The 22,383-nt window shown below is 32.9% G+C and overlaps 1 pseudogene; it reads left to right on the forward strand.

The window, feature by feature from the left end:
• The first annotated feature begins 1,135 nt into the window (after nucleotides 1–1,135).
• LOC138397324 (kinesin-like protein KIF27) lies at nucleotides 1,136–7,328 on the forward strand (annotated as a pseudogene).
• The last annotated feature ends 15,055 nt before the right edge of the window (nucleotides 7,329–22,383 follow it).

Raw genomic sequence — 22,383 nt, forward strand, 5'->3', positions numbered from 1 at the left:
TCCTTCTGTGTGTACCAATTAGAGGTCCTGAAATATTAATAAAACAGCTGATTTATGAAAGAATATCATTGCATATTTTCTTCCTACATGTTGCTCGGAAGCAACAAACATATCATGGGCACTCAATAAATGTTATTTAACAGCAACTAATAAAATGAAATTATGGTAATATATTTTGCAATAAGCTCACCATAAGATGAAACAAAATAAGTTTTGGTAATAGACCTGGAAGCAGAGCAGATTTCAATGGCTGAGTTAGTGAATGAACCCTATGGGGAGGCAAGAGACACTAACGTGATTGTGGTAGAAAAGGTTAATAGGAGGGCAGAGCCATAAAATTTTTTATTGCAATTTGACAAATGAAGCTGTTTCTTTTGATTTTCACATTTGTTCTATTCATATAACATTCAAAGGGTAAATTAAAGAATATATTCCTAAGCTTCTGTGATATTTTCCCCATGCCCAAACAGGAAGGGACTATATTTCATCATCCATTGATATCACCATTGGTATTACTTTGAAAGAACATAAAATCTGTTCCCTGATTTTTTTTCCTCTTTTTTCCTACCTATGCCTTTTTGTGCACACAGTCTGAGATATTTAGAAGAGCCAGTTGTAATTTAAAAAATAGAGAAAGAAAGAATGTTAAATCACTATGTCCTCTGGAATTCATAAGCCACTGAATTGTAAAACTCAGAGATTCAGAAATGTATGCAGTTTCAGAGAGTATACTTCTGTAGATTTAAATTAGAGCTGTAAGTTACTGGGGGAGAAATCAGGTTGGGAGAAATCTCACTTTTTTTTTTTTTTTTTTTAAGGGAGTGGAGAGAAAAGGTTCCACGAAGGAGGGAAAGCTTGCCAAATGGAGGAATCCATAGGGAAACCTTATTTAAGTCTCTGTTCCTCAATTCTTGTAAGGTTCATGAAAAGAAGAACTTAAAAGTACTCTTTGAGGACTCTATACTCTTTCCTCTTTTCCTTTTACAGTCCCTCTGAGGATAAGATGAAATACACTTAAAGTTACTATTTGGGTGACTCAATCCTTCTTCTCTTTCCTTTATTCTTCTAATAGTCTCTTACATGCTCCAAGAAATTGGAACACATTTAAGAAGTGCTCTTGAGAAGCTCAGCCACCATGTCCTCTCCCAAGCCCTGGATTAATGCAGTGATAGATACACAAACTCTGTGTTCCAGTCCAAATACAACAGCAGGTACACCATGCTCCAGGTCAAATATACCTGCTATCCTAATCCACTCTAGTAGTCATTTTTAACATGAAAAAATACGAACAACATGGTAGGTTTCACTGACCATATCACACAAGAAGAAATAAAACATTTAATAAAAACATCAAAAGCCCTAATACCACATTTAAAAATGTCTTCAGCTTTCATAAGCTCACTGTGATTACTATGTACTTACTGTCTACCCTATATCCCCATTCACTCTCTGATACAGAACACTACCTCCCCCTCCACACACACCTCTTTAACTTTTAGGAAACAGACACAGAAATCACCTTTCCCTATTCTAATATATCATAAATATCATAAGATAAATTTGAGTTTAGGATAAGACTTTCTCTTTTTTTTTTGTTGGTTCAGTTGATATTCAGAAGTTTTTCAGCTTTTAACATTTGACTTTGCTAAACAGTTTTTGTACTTGCATAGAATGTACTAAGGTTTTCACTATCAGAATAAAGTTAAATAATAAATTTTTATAGTATGTTTAAAATTGCGACAGTCAATTTTGGTAAAATATTTTCAAACTGAAAAATAAAGAAATGTAAAGTACAACAGTTTATTCTCAAGAAGACTTCTAAGAAGTTTCTTAAAATACTTTTATCTTTCAAATATTTATAAGTCATAAATATCAATGACACCAAAATTAATAACATCATTTAAAACAAAGTTTATATTTTATAAAATATGGAGAAAATATCATGATTATTTTAAAATGATTCAAAAATATATATGGTTAGGAGAGTTGCCAAAGTATGTATTTTCCTTCACTTTATGTTGCAGCTACAAAAGGAAAATTCTCAAGAGAATTAATATGAACTTATGATAATGCAGCCTGCAGCACAGTGGTTTTGTTTTGGTTTTGCCTGTTTTTGCTGACAATGCAGTTCAAACTATATCCTACTAATCTTTAGTAAAGGAATCAGATTATTTCACCTATAAACATGCAGCAATAAAGTGTCATTCTTCAGTCAATACTGACTATTTAACATCTTTCTCTTTTTACAGATTTGGATCCCCAGCTCATTAGATTATTACCTGATAAAAAGGAGAGGGTAATGAATTGAGAAAATAACTACGTACCTTCAGAGAAAACCTGCCCGATAACAATAATCCATTAGAAAACAGGCAATATCCTCTGATCTATTGCCCGCAAAGCTATGACTTGATGGAGAGTTTCATTCCCTGGGCTCAGTTCTCCAGAAGAAAATCAGCACAATTTAAATATTTCTTGGAATGTGACAGCTCTCTAGATCCCGGGTTGCATTCTGTTCCCCAGGGATGGCAATCTGGTGTTCCTGTGTGCATAGAGCAGTGAAGATGAATTGAAAATGCTTGAGATAAATTAGGAATGGCTAAGTTAAAATTGTCTCTGCTCCAGACTCTCTCATCTGCAGTCTGAAAGCCTGTTTTTCTGTGAAAAAGCTAGATGGCAGGCTGCCTCAGTAAGTTCTTCTTAAGCGACAGAGAGCATTTTCAATGAAGAAAAATTCTCCCATTATCTAAGCTAATGTGACTGCTGCTAAATCTAGTTTTTAAAGTGTCTGCTGGCACAAAATTCATTTTCACTATTGCTTTCTTTCAAACTACAGTCTAGAATCCATACTATCAGGCTATATACAGTTCTGAGAGAACATTTAAAGTTTTCAGTTACATTAAATTGTGTATCTTTTTGCAGTTTTAACAATCATGTATGTATAGGAAATTTCCTCTTTGGGTACAAAAGGCATATTATTGTATTTTATAATATACAGAAGGTTTTGTTTTAAATTGCAGTACCTCAATATGAATAATTGCATCTTTTATTAATAATCACTTATTTTAATTCAGTTCCACGTAGAAGTGTATAATTTGAAGTGCCAGGTAAAATGCAGAAGTTACATAAAAATAGAAAAGGGGACTATTTAGCCCTAATATATGACCACAGAAGTGAGTATTGGCTCTTTGAATATCCTCCTGAAGAAAATAAAATGTTCCAAATAAAACTGAGGTTCATAAATTATTTCCTTTCTAAATAAAAACAAGTCATTTTTAAATTCTGTTGATTTTATTTATTTATTTATTTATTTTACATAATTGTTATAATTGCATGCATTTTTGGTAATTTTCTTTCTTTATTCTTTTTTATTTTTTTTGTTTTTCAGCTCATTATGGGGGTACAAAAGTTCAGGCTATATACATTGCCCATGCCTCCCCATCCCCCCGAGTCTGAGCTTCAATTGTGTCCATTCCCTAGACAGTGCACATCGCACTCATCATGTAGGTGTGCACCCCTCCCCTCCCCCCACCCCATCCCCCCCAGTCAGAACTTCAAGCGTGTCCATTCCCCAGGCAGTGCGCATCGCACTCATCAAGTAGATATACACCCATCCCTTCCCCCCAGCCCCGACCTCTGTCCGATACCCAGTTGGTGTTATTCCAAAATGTGCACTCAGGGAAACCAGTTTGCTGGTGAGTACATGTTGAGTGATGTGTTATGATAGTTTTTCCTTATAAGTTAGAAAATTATTTTAGCATTTTAATAATATTCTGTATTTGAGAAATAAATAGTTACACTTTACATGGTGCATTGGCAACAAATAAAACACTAAAAGATTATCAGACTCTTTAGTTTCATTTTTTACTTAGATTTGTCATATGAAACAATTTTTACATGATTAGAAAGGACACATAAAAGCATCATAATCCATGAGAATATGCATTTAAAAAAATAACTGCTGGCTATAAAAAAATTTCACATGCTTCCCATAACTTTTGACATGTCAATATGTAATGCTCTATGGTTATTTGGCATGTAAGCAAATGGTTGCTTTCATGACAAAAACACGGTTTACACGTGGTAGGGGCAGCAAAGACAATACAATCAACTGAGGGTCAACAAAAATGTAAATCAAAATTTCCCTTTTTCCTCCATCTACCCTGTAGCTATAGCTGATCATTTCTCTCAGTGAAGTGGAAAGAAGAAATAGGAGAAACAAAATAAACCACCACAGCAAGATGACTCCAACCCCTCTACCTCTTCAGAAGTAGCATCACTGCATCTACTTCTGAAAAAGAAAGACAAGGGAATAGAAAAGAAGCAGCTTCAGTATTCCAGTTGGGAACTAAAATTATCTAGCATATTTTGAAAAACTATACAAGAAAGAGAAAGAGAGAGAGAGAGAAAGAGATATTTTGAAGGAAAGGAAGAAGAAAGAAAATAAAAGCAAAGCTATTTATCAGCCTCAATTGGCTTTTCTTTTTTTTTTTAATTTGTTATTTCAAAATATTATGGGGGTTCAAATGTTTGGTTACATACATTGCTTTTGTGCCATTTGAGTCAGTTATAAGTGTGCCCATCACCAGATAGTGTGCACTGTACCTGTTAGGTGTGAATTTACCTATCGCCTCCTCCGCTCTCCCACCTGCTTGATTTCTTTTCTTTTTTTTTTTAATTTCAGCTTATTATGGGGGTACAAAGTTTAGGTTATATATATTGCCCATGCCCCCCTATCCCCCTGAATCAGAGCTTCAAGCGTGTCCATCCCCCAGACAGTGCGCATGGCACCCATCCCCTCCCCCCACTCCCCACCTCTGTCCAATACCCAATTGGCATTATTCCCAAATGTGCACGTAGGTGATGATCAGGGAAAACAGTTTTCTGGTGAGGACATGTGGTGCTTATTTTTCCATTCTTGGGATACTTAATAGAATGAGTTCCAACTCTCTCCAGGAGAACAAAAGAGATACTTTATTACAGTTATTTCTTACAGCTGAGTAATACTCCATAGTATACATATATCACATTTTACTAATCCACTCATGAATTGATGGGCATTTAGGTTGTTTCCACATCTTTGCAATTGTGAATTGTGCTGCTATAAACATTCGAGTGCAGGTATCTTTGTCATAGAATGTCTTTTGATTTTTGGATAGATGCCCAATAATAGGATTGCTGGATCAAATGGTAGGTCTACTTGAATCTGTTTAAGGTATCTCCATATTGCTTTCCACAGGGGTTGCACTAGTTTGCAGTCCCACCAGCAGTGTATGAGTGTTCCTATCTCTCCACATCCATGCCAACATGTATTGTTTTGGGACCTGCTTGATTTCTGATGAATGTTATTTCCATATGTGCACATAGATGTTGATCTATTTGTTCCAATATAACGGTGAGTACATGTGGTGTATGTTTTTCTAAAATTCCCATGGTGTTTAGTGCTTCAGATATATAAAGCAAATTAAAAAAGGTAAAAGTTAGTATAGCTAATAACTGACAGTTGATTGAATATCCAACTGTATCGCATTAACATGCATTAAGCATCTCAATTAGCATAATAGGAAACTATGCAGTGAACGGAGCACACATCTTTCTGAGCTGGAAGAAGACTTAAAGAAAGGAGGGAGGCCATAGTTTCTAAGAAGGAGGTCCTGTTACAGGAGAATAGCCACCTGAAAAATAAGACATTGAGATCTAGTCAGGCCTTAAGCACAGATAGTTTGAAATACCAACTTGCCTGAACTTGTTGGACCAAGAGTTATCTGAAAAAGAGCATGCAGCTTCAGGGCAGCATGGCTGAGGAGCAGATTTCAGAACAAGTTGAAGCCCTCGAGAAAGAAAAGGATCAGGTCCACGGAAGAAGAAACAGTATAGACGAAAAACTTAAAAATGGTAGTGTTATCACCTGAAGAAGAACATGTTCTTTTCCACCTTGAAGAAAGGAAGGAAGCACTGAAAGCTGCAATCAAATACAAGAATGAAAGTATTCAGAGTTTCCAGAATTTGCTTAGAGCATCATTCCAAAACCTCTCTCATAGTGAAGCAAATGTCTTGGAAAAACTACCTTTCCTGAGTCCGCTTGAGATTAGAGCTATTCTTTTCAGATATTTCGATAAAGTGGTTAATGTGTGAGAAGGTGAATGGAAACAACAGTTACATAATGAAGAAATGAAAATGAAGGTTTTGAAATGAGATAATGTGGTTTGAGAGTTGGAATCTGCCCTGGAACATCTGAAATTGCAGCGTGACTTGAGACTGATCCTCCAGCAAAAGGAACGTAAGCAAAAGATGCAGTTGCTGTTACGTCACTTCAAAGAGCACGATGGAGAAGGCATTATTGAAATTTTAAAAACATATGAAGGCCGGGCGCGGTGGCTCACGCCTGTAATCCTAGCACTCTGGGAGGCCGAGGCGGGTGGATCGCTCGAGGTCAGGAGTTCGAGACCAGCCTGAGCAAGAGCGAGACCCCGTCTCTACTAAAAATAGAAAGAAATTATATGGACAAACTAAAATATATATATACAAAAAAAATTAGCCGGGCATGGTGGCGCATGCCTGTAGTCCCAGCTACTCGGGAGGCTGAGGCAGTAGGATCGCTTAAGCCCAGGAGTTTGAGGTTGCTGTGAGCTAGGCTGATGCCACGGCACTCACTCTAGCCCGGGCAACAAAGCGAGACTCTGTCTCAAAAAAAAAAAAAATAAAAAAAAAAAAATAAAAATAAAAAAAAAATAAAAAAAAAATAAAAACATATGAAGATAAAATCTAGCAGTTGGAAAAGGATCTTTATTTCTATAAGAAAACTAGCAGACACCTTAAGAAGAAACTCCAGGAACTACAATGTAGGGGAAGCAGTTCGGTGGCAACCATCAGAACATCATGATGCTAGAGACGGAGTCCTAAACCCAGAAGAAGCAGGCATGCTTTCAGAAGACTTAAAATGGGCATCCAGAACTGAAAAGTATGGAATTAAGTTGAAGAGAAGGAGAAATAATTCAGCAAACAGTTTCAGAACACAACGAAATCCTCAGAAGCTTGGGAAGATGTCCCCAAACTCCCCACAGTTTATAGCTCTTTAGCATCCCCAGTGGGAATTTGTTAAACAATGAGGATAAAACAGAAACATGAAAATCATTTTACAAAATCTCACTGTCAACCATCATCCCAAATTCAGTGTGGGAAATGTGGAGTATCTTCATGGTGTCACGCCTGTAAAATTGTGTTGCAAAGAATTATATCAGATTTCTGCCTTGGAACTATCATTGTGATATTCCAGTTTTGGAGTTGGGGTTGGATCAATGACTGCTGATTCCATTGTAATAGACATTTAACAATCAAAATTTTAATCTAGTAAGATATGTAAAAAGATTTCTTTTTTAACTTGTTAAAAATTAAAGCTCAAGCTCACTATCTCTTCTCTCAGGATAAAAGAAGATGAGGAGGAAGGAATTCCTAATACTTTTATATACTATAAATGTGTATCTCTTATATAATATATTTGTGGTGTTTTAATTTATATTTCCATAATCAAATACATGTTTTCTAATATTTGATAACATTTAAATATTTCTACTTATTAATATGTTTAAAATTTTCCAGGCATTATTGAAGAACAAAACTAATAGGCTAAAATATCCATCAAGTGAATATTATCATATAATATAAAAGTATATTACATTATAAAGGTATGTTATAACTACAGTGCAAATGTGTTATTGTTATTCTCAGATACAACTATATTATTATTTTTAAAAGATTCAGCTAAATATTGATTTCGCCAGAGGGAGAGTCATCTGCTGCATGTGCTTTGGCACAGGTGAAAATTTGTACCAAAATGCAGTCTGTGGACTAAGACCACCTATCAGGTTTATGGATGAGGTTAATTTACAGTCCTCAGAAGTTAAGTGGCCGGTCTGGACTTTTTAAAACATGATCTCTGCTCTGTTTCTGGAATTGTTTTTTTTTTTACTTATGATAATATTGGTTTGCCAATATTGAAGAATATACATTTCATCTCTCTTTCCTTTGCCTTCACCGTATCTCTCCTTATGCTACTAAAATTGGGAGAATGCAATTCCATGGAACAGGGAAACTATGGTAGAATAACACTAAAGCATTGTAACACGTCAAGGAAAAGAACACTGGTTGTGACATGTGGTCGCATGGAGTATGTCTGTAAAGTTTGAAGTCTGGCCAAAGGATCTTTAGCTAATAATTGGATGGGCTTAAGTCTGATATTTTTCTTTACAGTCTTCTTAGTCAGGTTTTGCAAACTGCATTAGGTCCGTAAATATGTAAATAAAATTTTTGCTAAAATTTCCCTTCAGTTTTTTTGGGCAGAAATCTTATTATATAATGTACAATTTAGTTTGAAATTAAGAACAAAATAATTTGCCCACCAAAAAAAAAAAAAAAAAAGAATCTCAGATACCTGTGTATACCTGGAAACTGCCAGTTGCAATTGTACTAACACTGTATTTACTAACTGTATTTACTAACACTGTACTAACACTGAATTTACCCAGTGGTAAATTCATGACCATTTGTAATTATGTTGGAGTGATATCTAAACTATTTTTGGAGTATTAGAAATTGTTTCTTGTAGGATGTAACTTTTTAAAAAAATACCAAGTTAGCTTTGGTTAAAAGGATGAGAAATATTTCTAGGCATGGTACCAAAATTCCAAGGGAAATATGTATAATACATTTGGATAAGTAGTTCAGCATGGTTCAGGTGTAGAGTGAGGCATGAAACACATGGAAAGAAATGAGTCTGGAGAGATAATAAGTTTTTTTTTATAATTTATTAAAAAGTTGAGACTTTATCTTTGAGTGGAGAATCACTGAGGACTCTTAAATGGAGAAGAGAAATAATCATGTTTGTATTTTAGAAAAGTTATTCTTTATTTTGTGCTCTCCAGGTAAAAAGCATCACAACATACCTAGTGAGGCAAGCCAGATACCTAGTAGTTGTACTGTCTCTCTTTTCTTTCCTAGCTTTCATCAACTCTTAACTACATAACGGCCAGGATCTTTTATTTGATCTCTCTGTTTTGAGTCATTTACTCCATCAATCCTTTTTACATAGCGGTTGGTTCTCTTTTTTTGTTGTTATTGTTATTTGTTTTTTATATTTTAATACCAACTTTACAAAGTGATCATTTTTACATCATGAAATGCACCTAAGTGTATTTTTTCACAAGTTTAACAAATTTTATACTGTGTACCACTAACAATCAAGATACAGAACATTTCTAGTTCCTTTGTGCCTATTCCTAGGTAACTGTTAAATATGTCCTCCTAAACATTAAGCCTCAGAAAACAACCTGTTTTCAATAAGTGTTGATTACAGTTATATTTTCTAGAAGATTGTATAAATGGAATTATGAAATGTGTACTCTCTGGGGCCTGACTTCTTTCATTCAACATAACGTTTTTGAGATTCGTCCATATTTTTATGTCTATCAGTAGGTCATTTTTTATTGCTGAGTAGTATTTCATTATATCAATACAACACAATTTATGTATGCATTTTCTAGTTTTTGAACATTTGGTCTGTTTTCAGTTTTTGGCAATTATGAATAAATCTCTGCCCGTATGACCATGTATGTGAGGATTTATTTCTGTGCTCATTTCTATACTTATGGACGATAAAATTAATTTTGTACTATTAAGGCCTTCAATATTTTAGTTAAAATTATAATTTCACAAAGAAAAGTATTTTGCAATAGAACTTGTGGAAATCTGTGAATTTAATAACTAAAATATATATTCTATGTAGACCTATATTGTAACAATACGATGCAAATCAAAAGCAACCTCTTTTTACAACTTAGATCTTGTATCAAGTTAATTGAAGACAATATGAAATGAGACTATCCATCAATTGAAGAAATTTTGAAGATATTTCTACAAAAGTTAGTAAGATATAATTTCAAGGCCTTTTGTGGAATAATGAAACAAGGTTTGAAAAATGAAAGAAAATGTTTTTTAAAAGTTCCATAAATGGGAAGGGGAAAAAAAAGTAGGAGAGAAGTAGAAGGATATAAATGAAAGTATCAGGAAAAAAATAGCTGACAAGAGAAGAACTGAAATATGCAACATCCACAACAAACTCAACAGACAGATATACAAAAATATATGGGAAATAAAAAGCAGGAATAAGTTACTGAGGAAGAGATGGAAGGAAAAGGGAAAGAAGGGAAAAAAAGAATAGAAAAGAATGGAAAAGAAGGGAAGGGAAGATAAAAAAGATTGAGATTCTGAGAGAAAATATGTTTTACTTGAGAAATGACTTCACTAAAGTAGTCACCAAATCATTACATTAAAGATAAGCATTGTTTATTGACTCTACATGAGAGAATCAGGATGGTTTCACAGAGAAAATAATATTTAGTAAAAGTCTTCCATGATATTAAGGAGTTTTCAGTCACATAGTGCTGGTGAAAAACTCCATGTGGAATTGACAGCATATGTAAAAGTTTTAGGGTAAAATCAAATAATGTGGCATATTAGTCTTGATTTCCTATGGACTCTACCTGGTAAGGATAGCTAACAATTGAAAAAGTTATATAGTCAGATCTTGCAGATCATTTTAAGGATGTCGATATTATTCTCCAGATAATGATGAGTAAATAAATTGTTATGGAATGATTATGGGGAATGACATGATTACTCATACTTGAGAAAGATTAAAACAATAAATTCACACAAGAATCTCAACAAACTCATAGCAAGAAAACTCAAGCACACACACATGAAGAAAACACAAGGCATAGCTTCAGCAATGTGCTGAAAACAATGATAAAGAAAATATCTTTCAGATAATATAAGACCAGGTAATTAACATTTCAGTGCAGATCTCTTTTTTATAGATTGTCTGTTTTTCATTTGGTACAATCCCAGTAGTGGGATTGCTGGATCAAATGCTAGTTCTACTTTTAATTCTTTGAAGTATCTCCATACTACTTTCCATAAAGTTTTTACTAGTTTGTAGTTCCCCCAGCAGTGTATGAGTGCTCCTATCTCTCTGCATCCATGCCAACATTTGGTGTTTTGGGACTTTTTGACAATTCAGGTGAAATTTTATTGATAATTATTTTAAAAATTTGAAATATTTTATGTTCTACATCATAGCATAGACTAAATATCATAAAAACAAGTATTTGTATTCAAGAAAGCCAAATTATTAATACTTCAAAATTTTATCAACAGATCTAATGATAGAATCCTCACAAGCAATTTAAAGTAAAAGACATGAGATATTTTAAGTTTCTTTAAAGATATGAACCCTGACTTTAAAAAAGAGTGCAATAGAATTAGAAAACTATCTCTTATTCTTCCAAAGTAAATGAGCTTTTTATTTGTCCTGTATAGTAAAACCCAAAAGATTAGAGCTCTTGACCAGTTATCTATTCACAAATTATTACTGATTTACATAAAAATAGAGTACTTATACATGATTTGAGAAAATTGAATACTAATCCTATTAGAATAGACATTTTTGATTCAAGAAAGTGTGAATTTTATTATAAACAATAAAATATTCTCCCAGCAGGTATTATTTAAAAATTTATTAAAGTACTTCAATGTATTTTGTAATTAATGTTAAGTAGTTTATGAGGTAGATAAACACAATTTGAGAAATCACTTAAACTCCATTGCCAAAATAATACTCTTTTTGCAGGTAACACAAGCTATTAAAGCACTACATTAAAATTATATGTAAATATATATACACACATTTTCCCAATTAAATAAATGCATATAGAAAATTGTGGTGACAAATTTCCAGTCCCCATTTCAAATCCAAATGATCTGAGCTTCTCTAGCTTTTTAGAATTGCTGTATTGCTGTCTGCTATATATGTCACATATCATATTTGAGGAACACTTTGATAACATTTCTGGGCAAAAAGTAATTATATATATTAACAAGATTTATGTTAAATATGAAAATTTAAATTAGTTATGACAGATATTAAAGTGAACAATATTTCTAACTCTGAAGTGACAAAAACTGAAAAATGTCATCAAATTTATGGGGAAAATCCTAAGCACTAAACAATGAAGAATCTGCTAGCACAACCTCTTCCAGGTAATCAGTGTTAACATCCATAATATGTCTTCTTAACACTATGTACCCTTGATATGATATGATCAGAAGGGAAATTTACCTTTATGTTCTTGCTACCAAAAACTCATAACCTAAGTATAATCCTGAGAAAAACCTTAGATGAACTACAGTGCTGGAATTCTACAAAATAACGGCAAAGTATTCTTCAAAACTGTCAAGGTCATCAGAACAAAGATAGTCCAAGAGACTATCACTAGCCAAGAACATTCTGAGGAGACAAAATGTAATGTTGCCACATCCATACCTAAATGGTATTCTGAAACAGAGAAAGGACTTTAGTTCAAAACTGAGAAAATTTAAATAAAGTATGTATTTTGGTTAATAATAATATATCAATATTGGTTTATTAATTGTAACAAATTTACCATAAGTTGTTCTAAAATATTAATTAGAGCAGAAACTTTGGGGTTCATAGGAACTCTCTGTATATATAACATTTGCAAATGTTCTATAAATTTAAAACTATTCTAAAATGTAAGAGTTTAAAAAAAATTTGAATCATGTAAATTTAAATTTGTGAAAGGACGACCCTTAAAGATAGTATACATCAACCCCCTTTTCTTTATTTCCTGGTTGGTTGTGCTGCACAAAGTCAGTGTCAGAACATATAATACCAGTATTTTTAGTTTAGTAATCATTTCATCATACTATACTGTGACTTTATCTATAAAAAAAAAAAACTAGGATTATTAATATCTTCATAGTATTGTCCAGCCATAATTGTTTAATAATTATGTGAAATCTCTTATTTAGACACTACAGATAATAAAATAATGAAGAAAAATATAGTAACTATTCTTTTAATATCTTAAAAACAATTCAGTAGAAAAGTGTAAAACCAATCAAATAAGAAGAAATTGTACATAAGACAAAACGTGATATGACACTTTTCTATTGAAGTGAGAATTCAAAACAGGGATTTGGTATTCACCAAATACATTGTGGAGCAGAAAATTTGATCAGTAAATAAAATCACTTCATAAAGATAGCTGGCTACATCCTACTTAAAAAATCAAACAGCCCCTTTAAAAAGTGGGCAAAATACATGAACAGAAGCTTTTCAAAATAGATTAACAAATGGCCAATAAACATATGAAAAAATTCTCAATGTCCCCAATCACCAGGGGAATGCCAATTAAAACCACAATGAGATATCACCTTATCCCAATTAGAATGGCTTTTATTAAAAAGTCCAAAAACCATAGATGCTGGTGTTAATGCAAAGAGAAAGGAACACTTATACACTGTTGGTGGGACTATAAATTAGTATAACCTCTAAGGAAAACGGTATGGAGATTCCTCAAAGAACGAGAAGTAGACCTACCATTCAGTCCAGAAATCCCACTACTGGATACCTACCCAATGGGATATAAATAATTTCATCAAAGTCACCTGCAAATGTTTATTGCAGCACAATTCACAATTGCAAAGATGTGGAATCAACCCAGGTGCCCATCATGTCATGAGCAGATTAACAAAATGTGGTATATGTGTACCATGGAGTACTACTCAGCCATAAAAAAGATAAATTGAGGCCTTTTGCAACAATTTGGATAGAAGTGGAAACCATTATCCTAAGGGAAGTATCTAAAGAATGAAAAAAAAAAACAAAAAAAAAAACACCATATGGACCCACTACTATATTGGAACTAACCAATGAATACACGTGTGTACAGAGGAAAGTAAAACACAGTGGAAATTAAGTGGGGGTAGTGGAGAGGAGATGGGTGAAAACTTACCTAAAGGGCACAATGAACACAACATGGGTGATGGGCACACTTATAACCCTGACTTAAACATTAGAAGAGTGATCCATGTGGACAAAAAACATTTGTACCTCCATGAAATTTTGAAATAAAAAAAAAAAATTAAAGTAACCTCAGAAACAATCCATACATACATGAACTAGTTAATAAAGAAAGAAAATTTGGTGTATCCAAAGAACGGAATGTTATTGGGCACAGAAAAGGTGGTACATCATGATGAATCTCAAATATATTCTATGTGAAAGAAGCGAGATGCAGAAGACCACATATTGCTTGATTCTATTTATATGTAATGTACAGAAAAGGGAAATATGTAGAGACAGAAAGTAGATTAGTGGTTGCCTTGGATTGTTTGCTTCAGGTGAGAAATGAGAGTGACTGTAAGTGAACATGTTGTGATAATAGTTAAACACACTATACATTTGCTAGAGTCATTGAACTATATACTTAAAATGGATGAATTTTATGACAAATTTATACCTCCACAGAGATACTTCAAGTGAGTGGGTATTATATATGCATTTATACTTTTCAGAGATTAATAGAAAATGTAAAATATTTCCTATTGCTCCACTTAAAAGTAACCTTATAGAAAATCATAAAAATGCCAATTATTAGTTTGTCTTGATTTGAAGAAGAATCAGCTATGATGCACCATAGTAGATTTAAAATAATATGAGAAATTATTTCAACCTGGCTGATTACATCCACTTACCACTGAAAAGAAGGATGGTTACAAATACTAACTACATTAAACTTGCAACATATTTATCTAATTATAATAATTTAACATACACATTTAATTTTATAGTCTATGCATTCTTCCAAACCGCTAAAAGTATTAATAGCTCCTAGATAATCACTAGGATTTATCATCCTAAAACTATCATTATAATTTTAAAACATTTAAAAGGCTATTTCAAATATATCAAAAGTTAAATATAATGCAATAGTCAAAACTTTCTACAAAATTTAAAGTCCAATACATGTTCATTCAAGTTTTAAAACTCTATAAAATCACAGGATCATTATATTTTTCTTTGCTTTTATCATCTTATTTCAACAACAAAAAAATATATAGTTTCCAAATTCAACAGGCTATTAAAAATATAAAGCCTTTACAAAGTCATCTTAAAGTTCCCAAATGTAAAAAGCTACTCTCTAAAAATCTATACAAGTAGATATGCCCATCACCTTAGAAAATTTTGTGGAACTTGTACATTATTCACTTTGAAGTACATAGTTGGTTTTATGAAATATGCCAAATCTGGACTCATCAAATCAATTTCAAAAAGTATAAAATTATACATATGCTATTATATATGTAATTTATGCTCCCGAGTTAGGTTTTAAACACCATCAGTCCTTCTATACTATGCATTTTATCTCTGAATACACTACCAAGTAGTCATTCCAAATGTTTTAAGATGTTTATAGGAAGTTTAAATTATTACTGCAATCATTCCAAATTTAAATTTACTGGTGAAAACCACATAGCCCATTCAGTTGAAATTGTCCAAAAGATCCTATTTACTAATGTACTTTAACACCATTCTAAAAATAAATAAATAACTGATGTAGCCATAGCCATAATAAAAGAAAATGTAACTCATATTCAAAAACTACCTTGTAAAAATTTACAGTAAATACACATTGCCTAATTTGTCACAAACACATGGAAAAGATCATAGTATTAAAACTACAAAATTGTTTTCATAATTTTTATTGAAACAGATGGCAAATTCTGTTTTTTAAATAAATGTTATATTTTAGAAAGTTTTAGATTTGCAAAAAGATTGTGAAAAAAATTAAAGTTCCTGTATACCCCTCAAACAATTTCCCTATTATTAAAATCTTACATTGGTATGTTATACTTGCCATAATTAAAGAACTAATATTGATATATCATTAACAAAGTTCTATAATGTATTAAGGTTTTCTTAGTTTTCTTACTTTTTACCTAATATTTCTTTCCTGTTCTAGGATCCCATCAAGGATACTACACTACATATATTACTCATTTTTCCCTCTTAGTTGTTACAGTTTCTCAGATTTTCCACATTTTTGATGACCTAGACAGTTTTGAGAAGTATTGATCAGGTATTTTGTAGAAGGTTCCCTGGTTGAGATTTGTCTTACGTTTTTCTCATGAGTAGCCTGAGCTTATGTTTTGTTTTGTTTTGTTTTGTTTTTTGTTTGTTTGTTTTTGAGGAAGAGGTAAAGTGTTATTTTCATCCCATCATATCAAGAATGCATAAGATAAAAAATGGCTTGTCACAGTCGGCATTAACCCAGATCACCTGGCACATGCATGGTATCCAGGGTAATAGGGACCGAAGTTATTAGGCATTTAGGTTAAATTTTTGTATTTCTCTATTCTGGGTCCTTCACTGTGGGAAGCTAATGGGATTCCTGAAGGTAAAACCTACAAAAGCTGTTCCCTTCAAGACTTTACCTCCTTCACTGCCCCTCAGGAGATTTTTACTTTTAAGCTAATCTCTTAACAATTAATCAAAATTACCATTGACATATTCTTACCACTTAGAGCTCCAGCAGCTTCTACTGAAGCAATCCTGGCTGTGATTCTCTGCATTCCCTGTCTCTCAAGATTTCAGGATGGTGGTTTGCCATGCAACCTCAATTATCTGATGGGCCAAATAAAATTTCTTCATTTCCATTTTTTTCAGCTATTGTTAATATTGTTGTAATGATAGAAGTGACAACTATTAAGCTCTTTGTATATATTTGAGCTGAAACCAAAAATCTTTTCCCATTCCTTTGAATCAACAGTCATTAAATACATATTTCACATTTCAAGTTTTAGAATGGTTGCTAGAATGCAACATCAGAATAAAATCTCTCTTCACTGAGATTTTGAAGAGTATGACAAATGAATCATAACAAGGTGAAATAATAATAAAAGTTAAGGCATAGTTAACAAATTTTAGAAAATGATTTAAATTTCTAAAAGGCCAGGTGTGTTGGCTCATGCCTATGATCCTAGCACTTTTGCAGGCCTATATGGGAGGATTGCTTGAAGGCAGGAGTTTAAGGCTGCTGTGTACTACGTATGATGGCACCACTGCATTCTAGCCTAGGTGACAGAGTAAGACCTTGTCTCTAGAAAAAATAAAAATAAGTAAATTTACTAAAAGAATATTTGATGATAACTATATATATTAAAAAAAACATATTTTCTTAATTATAAATCATTACTTCTGTTTTAGTTCCTTACATTAAGATAAAAGGAGGGCACTCTTGTCTGGTTTCAGTTCTAAGAGGAAATGCTTTCAATTTTTCCCCATTCAGTATGATGTTTGCTGGGGGTTTGTCATATGTGGTTTGTATTATTTTTATGTAAGTCCTGTCTATGCCTATTTTGTTAAGTGTTCTTATTATAAAAGGGTGTTGAATTTTGTCGAATGATTTTTCTGCGTCTATTGAGAGGATGATATGGTCTTTGTTTTGGCTTCTATTTATGTGGTGAATTACATTTAAAGTTGTTCATATGCTGAACCATCCCTGAATCTCTGGAATGAAGCCCACTTGGTCGTGATGGATTATTTTTTTGATAAGCACCTGAATTCGGTTTGCTAGGATTTTGTTGAGAATTTTTGCATCTATATTCATAAGGGATATTGGTCTGCAGCTTTCCTTTTTTGTTGTGTCTTTTCCTGGTTTTGGTATTAGGGTGATGTTGGCAAGATAAATAATAGCCTATAGAAAAAGATGGATATTAGTTTGTTAAGAAAAGCGATTTCAAAGAGAACTGTACACAGTTTTTATTTTGACCTATATTAAAATGTGCAGTTATATGTAATCATATACATATGTACTATAAATATCTGTCAATCACATTATATAAGATGCAAAAAAGCACAATTATATAAAAAATACAGATAGAACTATCACTATCAGACATGCATGCATGTTCTCCTCCCTTAATTTAAAATATTCTCTCAATAGATGCAGAAAAAGCATTTGACAAAGTCCAGAACACCTTTATGAAAAAAACTGTTAATAAAATAGGCATAAATGGGTCGTATCTTAAAATTATCAAGGGCATTTATAATAAACCCATGGCCAATATCATACTGAATGGGGAAAAATTGAAACCATTCCCACTTAGAAGAGGAAGCAGATAAGATTGCCCACTATCTCCACTTGTATTCAACATAGTACTGGAAGTCCTTGCTAGAGCAATTAGACAAGAGAGGGGAATTAAGGGCATCTCAATGGGGGCAGATGAAATCAAACAGTCATTCTTTGCTGATGATATGATATTATATCTAGAAAATCCCAAGGATTCTACCAAGAGACTTCTAGAATTGATAAATGAATTCAGTAAAATCTTAGGATACAAAATCAATACACACAAATCAGAGACATTCATATACGCCAGTAACAGTCAAGCCAAAATTCAAATAAAAAATGCAATATCTTTTATAATAGCCTCAAAGAAAATTAAATATCTAGGAATATAGTTAATGAAAGATGTGAGAGACATATACAGAGAGAACTACGAAACACTAAGAAAAGAAATTGCAGAAGATGTAAACAGATGGAAAAATATACCTTGCTCATGGATTGGTAGAATCAATTTTGTTAAAATGCTCATACTACCTAAAGTGATCTACAGAATTAATGCAATCCCTATCAAAGTATCATCATCATTCTTTTCAGATCTAGAAAAAATAATTCTACGCTTTGTATGGAACCAGAGAAGACCTTGTATAGTAAAAGCAATCTTAAGTAAAAAGAACAAACTGGGAGGTATCAATCTGGGAGGTACCAGATTTCAAGTTGTATTACAAGGCTATAATAATTAAAACATCATGGTACTGGCAAAAGAACAGAGACATAGATTTTTGGAATAGGACTGAGAATCCAGAGATTAAACTATTCACAAATGGTAATCTAATCTTTGACAAAACAGACAGAAATACACACTGGGGAAAAGAATCTCTTTTCAATAAACGGTGCTGGGAAAACTGGATAGCTACATGCAGAAGATTGAAACTGGATTCCCACCTTTCACCTCCCACAAAAATCAATTCAAGATGGATAACAGACTTAAACCTAAGGCATGAAAACTTAAGAATTCTAGAAGAAGATGTTGGGAAGACCCTTTCAGACATTGACCTAGGCAAAGAATTGTTGAAGACCCCCAAAACAATCACAGCAGCAACAAAAATAAATAAATGGGATCTGATCAAACTAAAAAGCTTTTGCACAGCCAAGGAAACTATCATTATAATGAATAAACAGTCTACAGAATGGGAGAAAATATTTGCTCTCTACACATCCAATAAAGGGCTGATAACAAGAATCTACTTAGAACTTAAAAAAATCAACAAAAAAAATCAAACAACCCCATCAACAAAAGGGCAAAGGAAATGAACAGAAACTTTTCAAAAGAAGACAGAATAATGGCCAGCAAACATATAAAAAAAATGCTCAAAATCTCTAATCATTAGAGAAATGCAATCAAAACCACAATGAGATATCACTTAACCCCAGCGAGATTGGCCTGTATCAAAAAAATTCCAAAACAACAAATGCTGGTGAGGATGTGGAGAGATGGGAACACTCTTACACTGCTGGTGGGACTGAAAATTAGTACAACCTCTGTGGAAAAGAATTTGGAGATACCTCAAAGAGCTAAAAATAGAAATACCATTCGATCCAGCAATAGCACTATTAGACATCTACACAAGAGAGCAAAAGACATTCTGTAATAAAGACATCTGCACCCGAATGTTTATGGCAACACAATTCACTATTGCAAGGATGTGGAAACAACCCAAGTGCCCGTTGATTCTTGAGTGTATTATTAAATTCTGGTATATGTATACAACGGAATATTACTCAATTATAAGAAACTACAGTGATCTAGCACCTCTTATATTTTCCTGGATTGAGCTTGAGCCCATTATCAACAGTGAAGTATCACAAAATCGGAGGAATAGTCTACACATGCACTAGCCATCAAATTGGCACTAACTGATCAACACTGTGGTGCTCACATGGTACTAATATTCTCCAGGGATTAGGGGGGTGGGGGAAAACTCACAACTAATGGATGCGGTGAGCACTGTAGAGGGGAAGGGCATGCCTCTAATCCTTGGTTGGGTGAGGCAAAGACATAAAATGTAACCAAAATGTTTGTACCCTCATAATATCCTGAAATAAAAATTAAAAAAATAAAGAAAAAACATCATAAGATACAGAAAATAAAAAAAAAAAACATGATTAATACAAGGAAAAAAAAAGTCTACAACACCAGGCACTAGAATAATACACTATACATTATTAGTATATAATATCCTGACGTACAGTACCCCAAGATCTTTTACTAACATCAGTACCAGCAGTAAGAATAATGGCACACCAAAGGATCTCAAGAAATAAGATATTATCACTAAAACAAATTCCTTATCTCAGATCACCAATTGTCATTTAATATAACAAATAATATGACTTGTGATAATTATGACAAATATATATTTGAGTGACAACCATACTGCATGTATTGGACTACACGCAGAGGTTGTAACATTAAATAAGACAGAAATGGTGACTGCTCATGCAAAGCTTAAAGTCCAGTGTACAAATATGCTCTCATCAAATATTGGCCTTGTTTCTAATTATAGCAGTTCTTTGTTTATGATGAATTTCTGGTATCCATTCATTCTGGGAAAGAGATGAAAAGGTAAAAATATATTAATACACTGTACTCCAACTTTCTAAAAATGTGCACAAATATTTTGGAGAAGAGATACTCAATTTTTGAATGGCAAAGACAGAATGTAACGAAATGTTTTCATAGACATAAGTAATTAAGCAATTTTGCCTTATATTTAAGAATATACTGGGTAATAAGAATCCTCACCTTCATCACAAAATAAAAAAGAAAATTCACTATAACATCAAAAGCAAGTGGAAAGTAATGATTACACCAAATGGTATTCTGTCCATGTGGTTTCTGCCTTGTTGCATTCTATACATATAAAGGAATTGTGCCATGGGTCTCTTGGTGGCCTCCTGAGGCTTAAGTGGGATGTGGAGCCTTGTGCTTTGAAACAGTCATATTCTTGGAGTATGAAACTGAGAAGCAATTGCCAATGACAGCATTTAGTGGAATAATAGGTGTGCACTACAGAAAAAAAAAAAAAAAAAAATCAAACAGACCAAAATGGAAAGACTGGGTTAAGTTGTAAAGAGGAGTTTCCATGTGGAGACTGGGCTAGCCTGCAGTAATTTTATCTCACACTCTTGCCTGCCACCTCCACCTTGAGTATATCTAAGTTTTAAAAGAGTTAAAAAGGAGTGAACAGTAACTAATCCTCATTCATTTTTCCACACTCATTTTGATGCAGCTGCATAATAATCTTTAAATCCTTGACATTACTTGATTATGTAGTTTAATTAGCACAACATTCATCACTGAATATTAGAGATTTTTCAACTAATATACCACTTTTCAAATCATATCTTTGAACATCGAAAATTTTAATAACAATCCATTAAGAATAATGCTCATTTACACTGAAAAATATCATATTTTTATTTTTAAAGCATATTAAGTTTTTTTTTAATATATTTTCAGTAAAATCCTTGCTTAAAATTTTGCCTTGTGCTGCCCATAAAAAAGACATTTGTTCAACCTGAAAATAAAATTACCATATGATCCTTCAATCCCATTACCAGATATATACCCAAAGGAAAGGAAATTAATATGTTGAAGGCAGTATATCTGCACTGCCATGTTTATCACAACACCATTCACGATAACAAAGATATGAAATCAACCTAAATGTCTACCAACAGACAAATGGATACAGAAATGTATATATACACAATGGGATACCATCTGCCTTAAACAAAAAGAATGAAATTCTTTCATTTGTGGAACATGGATGAGTCTGGAGGATATTACGTTTAGTGAAATAAGTCAAGCACAGAAAAATAAATGCTGCATGATCTCAGTCACATGTGAAGCTAAAAATATGATCTCACAGAAATATAGAATAATGATCACCAGAGGCTGAGAAAGGTAGGTGGTCAAGGGGATAAGAAGAGATTTTTTAATGGATATAAAATTACAGCTAGATAGAAATAAATTCTAGTGTTCTATAGCACTGTAGGGTAACTACAGTAAACAATAATTTATCATAGTTTTCAAATAGCTAGAAAAGAAGGTTTTGAATATTACCAACACAAAGAAATGATAAAGGTTGAGGTATGCTGATTACCCTGGTTAGATCATTACTTTTAGTAATTTTTTATCAGTGTGCTTATAGTTTTATTGGAGGTGTTTATATATACATGTTAAAAACCTAAATCTGAGGATATTACTTCAGAGATGCATTGGGAGCTGCTTTATTAAAGTGAATTAAACTGTTTAACAGTGAATTCTGTAATCAAATGTCTAGAAATACTTTTAAGCAAAGTTCCCTGGATCATTACACATTGCATAGAGGTA

The sequence above is a fragment of the Eulemur rufifrons genome, chromosome 16, assembly GCF_041146395.1.
Source record: "Eulemur rufifrons isolate Redbay chromosome 16, OSU_ERuf_1, whole genome shotgun sequence".
NCBI classification, from domain to species: domain Eukaryota; kingdom Metazoa; phylum Chordata; class Mammalia; order Primates; family Lemuridae; genus Eulemur; species Eulemur rufifrons.